General features: G+C 34.6%; 1 pseudogene; it reads right to left on the reverse strand.

Moving 5' to 3' along the window:
* Nucleotides 1–1,361: 1,361 nt before the first annotated feature.
* On the reverse strand, nt 1,362–5,682 carry LOC114420732 (annotated as a pseudogene).
* Nucleotides 5,683–5,889: the final 207 nt, after the last annotated feature.

The following is a 5,889-nucleotide window of genomic DNA, read 5'->3' on the forward strand; positions in this document are numbered from 1 at the left end:
AAAAAAAATAAAAGATTTCTACTCTGAATGTAACAGCATATGCATGCAAACGTAAACATCTCAAACTTCACATTTAACCAACCTATATTTTCCCAATTTGAAATATTGATCAACCTCTTTGTTTTGTTTTACCCTGTTCAAATTTGATGACCCACTAGAATGAGTAGTACTTACTACTCAGATTTAACTACGTTAAGCTTCTTTTGGATGATCCGAACTTAAACCTTGAGAGAGAATAGCATACACCTTTATGATTAGATTTTAGTGTCTTACACGTTTACGAGGGATAAAGAAAAACAACTGAATTTCAAGGGCGAAATGAATGGGGATATCACAAAAGCGGCACTAAAAAAATAAAAAATACGGTGGAAATTAATGGCTTGAAGGGGAAGTGGTGGGTGACTTTTTGTGAAGGTTGTCTAAATTACGTACCAATAGAGTGAAGGATTGGACCATCAATAAATGGGCCAAGGTCCCGTCTAATAAGGTCAACCACACCTATACCTTGGATAGTTCTTTGACAGAGATAGAACTGACTCTGACGATTATATTTTAAGGTACAAGAGCCTCACCAACCAAAAGCTCTGAGATAAGTTTTTGGTTCTTAAGGTGACACATCATTGGCCCACGAAGCCCTTTTCAACTTTGTTAGTTGTTATCCTATAAATAAATAATATATTAATAGAAAATATACATGACAAAATATTGATACAAGAGCTGGCTTCAAGCTATAAAGCAAGCCACATAGTGATAGAATCTAGGATAGACTTCACGGCATAAATAATAGGTGACGAACTTGGACCGGCACTAACTTTTAAACAACCAACTTTCAACGTATCTAGTATAGACACAACTCAAACTGAAAATACAATGCCTTTCAAAGAGGTACGCCACTATCCTAACCAGCAAAAAGAAATGGTCATTAATCAGCAGAGATTTGTTTAGAAAAATAGCTTTTAAACTCCTTCCAAAAGTCATAAATACTTTAATTAAATATGTTTTTCAATAAGTTATTATTTTATGAAAATTAACTTACAAATTTGATCGTGAAATTTATTGAAATGTTAAAAAAAAAATACAAATCACATTCTTCAATGATTTAAATTATCCTCTGCCCTTCAATTAATTGCTGAGGTTGATTTGGACCTACATTATTTTCAGATTTAGTACATCAAAATCCTAATGTTATGTAAACTTCACTGTCTCGATCATGAGGTGCACACTCTAAATTACGCACGGAACGGAATATGGACAAAGCATACTTTATAACGTGTTTCTAGTCGTTGAATTAAAATTCAGGGTTATGTTAAAGTCAAGTCTTTCTCTACAACAACAATAATAATGACAACAGCAATACCAAAGAAAAGAAGGTTTTGGACTGATATTAGAGGGGCAGCCTTTTTCCCTAAATAAAATTGTGAGGCATTACTGCACATATTCGGCGAAAAGTTATAACTATTTGCAACTGAAAAAAATAAGAAGACAAGGAGATAAAAATAAGACTGGTTCGAAAGGTCGATTTTGCTTTTGACTTCTGACACCCACCGTTGTTTATGGGTCCCCATGTGAAGAGTCTATGCCCATAAAATTAATTAGCCTGCTAACCATATAATATTCAACCATATGTCAAGCTAGAAACCAACAACGAATCCTGTTTCACATGAATAACAGTGCCACTTTACCTAACTCAACCATTCAAACCATGAGATCTTTAAGACTAAGATCCTGGATTACCTTGTTTTCTATTAGTACATTTTTTATTTCCACAAATTGTATTATTAGTATTAGACCAGTTGTACAAATGGATTTACTCATTCCTGGCATGTATAATAACATTGGATTACACGTCTTGTCCCTTCACTTTGCGTAATTTCACCGACAAATTTCACGCACAATCTAAAGATTCTGTGAGGCCTTTTTGATTAATTACCCCCCCCCCCCCCCCCCCCAATGGCCCAGATTTAACAGCTTGCTCAGACAATAAACCTTACACCGGCACTGTGAAATTAAACAAAAATACCCTTGTGATCAAACTAAATAAAACCTGCCAATGGACCTGGATATGATGTTTTTCCAAACGTTATATATACTAGCATGTATTAAAGCTCCTAACTTTAGAAGCAGGTATGGATTTTTGTTTGCCAGTTTTTGAGCAGTTATAGCACCGGCTTGTAACCTGATCAAATAAAAAAAGAAGATCGAGAACTACAACTAATTCATGTCAAGTAGGTCATACATTAGCAACATGTGCGCAACCAAAAAGATGTGATTGGTAGCTAGAGAAAAATGAAAAGGTAGAAACTTATGGGTGCAGATCGTTTTGTGCTTGCTTACTAAGAATAAAAAAAGAAACCTATATGATAGTTTGCCACTGCCAATGTGCCATGCTTCGTAAAAATAAAAATTTCCATATATAGAGATGAAAGTAAAAATGCAATGACAAACACTCCCATCTATTCCTCTCTTCTACATTTCCTACCTTTAAATTTTTCATCCATCCTACTAAGCACTCCCTAAGAGGTAGTGAAGTGCTGGCAATGCTTGGCCATGCAATGCAAGTCTGATTCCATTAATTTAGTTTTGGTGGGTAGGTATGGTAAATGCAGACAGATATAGAGCACGTGAAAATTGGCAATCTGACCTGGGTTATTGTAACCTGGTCCCTCCAGAACTGTATATCTGTGACAAGAACTTCTAAACTAGCTTAAACATTATCCAGGTTCTTCTGTAGAAGATCAGTAGCCTGCACCGTAAATTCACATGAAGCTACTGCAGGGAAAGAATTAACAAGAAAAAGAAGAAACAACCATAACACCTAAAAGGCTAAAACTAACATGGAAGCACCTCTTCTAATGAATATTCCAACATAACAATTGCTCCCAGCCATAAACACACTGAATCAGTTTCCTCTATGCGAGCTTGTGAATATTTTTCTTCTGACACCTCAAAATCAGCAGTAAGTGCCTGCAGTTATGTAGAGTGAAACTTAAACCTTCAGGTTAATAAAATATTTAACAATAAATTCAAATTTTATTCATTGATACTCATAGTGTAAAACTTTTTACAATATCAGTAAACAAGAAAGTACCACACTCATTATAGAGGCAGTGATTTTAACACGGAATTTTCTAGCTGAAAATTAAAATATCATTGTAACTAAAAACCTTCAAATCATTTGAACTAAACCAATATTGAGCATGATTCTTCCTAGCAAAGACCAACCAAGAAAGCCAATTACAAAGGTATATCCCAAAGGCAAAATGTGCAGTTTTCTGCAAAAATCTAGCAAGTGGATAAATAGGAAAGAGAAGCAGTACACTCAGCACAATCATGAATATTCGTGCATATGTATGTCTTTGTAATATGCATGTTAGTTGCTGGGAAAGAGATTAGTCATGGTATTTAGTCATGCACACAAAAGCAGACTTCCAATCATTAGCTTGAGACGGTGAATAATGTTAGGGATTAGAAATTGACAAATACCAATGAACATAAAGATTTTTTTTTTCATGTTACAAACTTCATGACAGAGAAAATATAGCCAGAAAAAATCAAAGGCAAATATACACTGGATGCATAAAACTAAAAACTGAAACAACCAGCAGTAGTACAATAAGTCCTAAGAATCTGTCCTTAAAATCTTAAATATTAAACTGTATTGACCATGAATCTCAATGACCAAGAATTAAAAATCAACATGATAAGGAACTATAGAAGGATTTAGAACTCAATGGTTTGTTTATAGACATGATTAACAATAGAAAATTATGACATTTCCTTCATGTAACTAACCTTTCGCAATGGGAAAAGGCTTGGTTGTTGTTGTCATTGCTGTTGTAAGGAACTATAGAATATCCAGCATATCCCACAACTTCTAATTCTTACAAAATTACAAATCAAGTAAGTTGTATCTCACTTGGATCAATAAATAGAGCAAAAGTTATAGTCAAAGCCACAAGCCCACAACCCGGGCCATCGACTGCTTCATGGAAGACAACAAAAAGCTGAATGCAATCACCTATATATTATCTACCAACCTGTGAGTCATACATGATACATGTACTGGGTACAAGAACAAATTGTATATACTTAGGTAGGTATGTATCAACTAGATACATACAATTTTTTTAATAAGGGTACAAGGCTCAAATACAGCACCAGTTCGGCCCAGTTTGGATGGGTACTGCTTGAGCCAGCTATGCCCCCCCTCCCACACACATTCCCCTTTTTATATACATTTATTACTCAAAAGAGAGTTTAGGAACCAAGAGGAAGCCTTTAGTATATATCAAGAATAAAGCAATCAATGTATACACTGTGAGGGAAACTTTATATATACAATTAGAATTAGAATAAAATGCACAAATTTTCAGCTGATCTGACCATTCGAATCTAACACATTTTCCTCAGATATAAAACCCAAGTATCTAGTACCTAAAAAACTTTACAGCCATATACTATATGGGAAAACAAGCTCCAAACAAACCTCACCTCACCAGTACCCCTCTTTGCTTGCAATGTAGCAACAACATCTAAGCACTTCTCAATATCTGGTATCTTTGCCTGACATTTGATAATCAAAATAAATAAATAGTACCAGTAATTGGGTGCAGAGAGAAAAGGGCAATACAAATACATATTAGATTTACAATTTTTTATGCTTACAAGTTATTGATTCAAGTAGAAATTCTTATTTTTATGATCTAAGTTATGCTTACCATGGTGACAGGGGCAAGGAGAATGATACAATTAGCATTATTAGACAGAAATCTTAGTAATGATGTTTTTGATTTGTAAGCTATTGTACTGAGCCAATACTTATTCAGAGTTCTACCAAAGATGATTTTATTGATACAGTTGGCCAAGACTGGTTAAGGGCAGAAACTGAATTTTTTGTTTTTTGTTATGATCACAAATTTTTTTTGTAAATTGTGATCTTCCTAGTTATGAATTAATGAGAATGATCAATATCTCTTTCTCTACCAATATTCTGCATCTATATAAATTTTTGTCAACACATTCGGAATGTATTGTATCCTAAATTTAAAAAAACTGTCGTATCCCTGTATTGTATCCTAAATTTACAAAATCTTTGACACATTCCAGTTCTAACTCAGTAAGGTATACAACATACATATAAAATATGCCAGCACTTGTATACCGTACAAACTAACTGTTGCGTACATGCTGCTGAATCTCACCCACCATCATTTATGTCATTGCTTCAAATCCAATGAACCACAAAAATACTTACAAATGAAAATCTTGCTCCCTTCTAACCCACATATATTCTTTTAGTCTTACACGTAAGCAAATTGTCACATTATACTCATCCAATGCCAAAATTGAGAAGAAAAAAAAATCAATTGAGGGATCAAGCAGCAAAGGAAACAGCTTTTCCTTTTAAAGTTCTCAAAAAAAAAAAATTGAGAATCTAAAAGCCATCTAAACCCAAAGAAACAGAGTTAGCATTTCCAGTAACAAAGGAAGAAATATAAAATGAATAGTGCGTTGATTATTGAGGGTAAAGAAGAGACCTTTTTGTTGGAGAAAAGCAAGAGCAGAGTTGAGAATTGAGATCAAGGTCTGATTGAGTGAGTTAAGTTTGAACATCCTCTGCGAAATTCAGCACCCGGAATCCCTCTCTGTTCCTGATGACGAAGAAGCAGCAACAGCAGCCATTGTTGTTGAGCTGTTTCCTCAACTCAACAAAAAATGAAAATGTCATGTACACGCTGGTTGTTATTTATTTTGGGCCCATTACTTATAATGGGCCTAGGAAATTGGAACTGGATCAATTGTCCGGTTGGGCCACTCAATTAAAGCCCATGCATGATTTCCCAATGGGCCTTCCCTGGTAGTCTTCTAAACTAAAGTTTGCTCATGTGA

The sequence above is a fragment of the Glycine soja genome, chromosome 7 (assembly GCF_004193775.1).
Source record: "Glycine soja cultivar W05 chromosome 7, ASM419377v2, whole genome shotgun sequence".
NCBI classification, from domain to species: Eukaryota; Viridiplantae; Streptophyta; class Magnoliopsida; order Fabales; family Fabaceae; genus Glycine; species Glycine soja.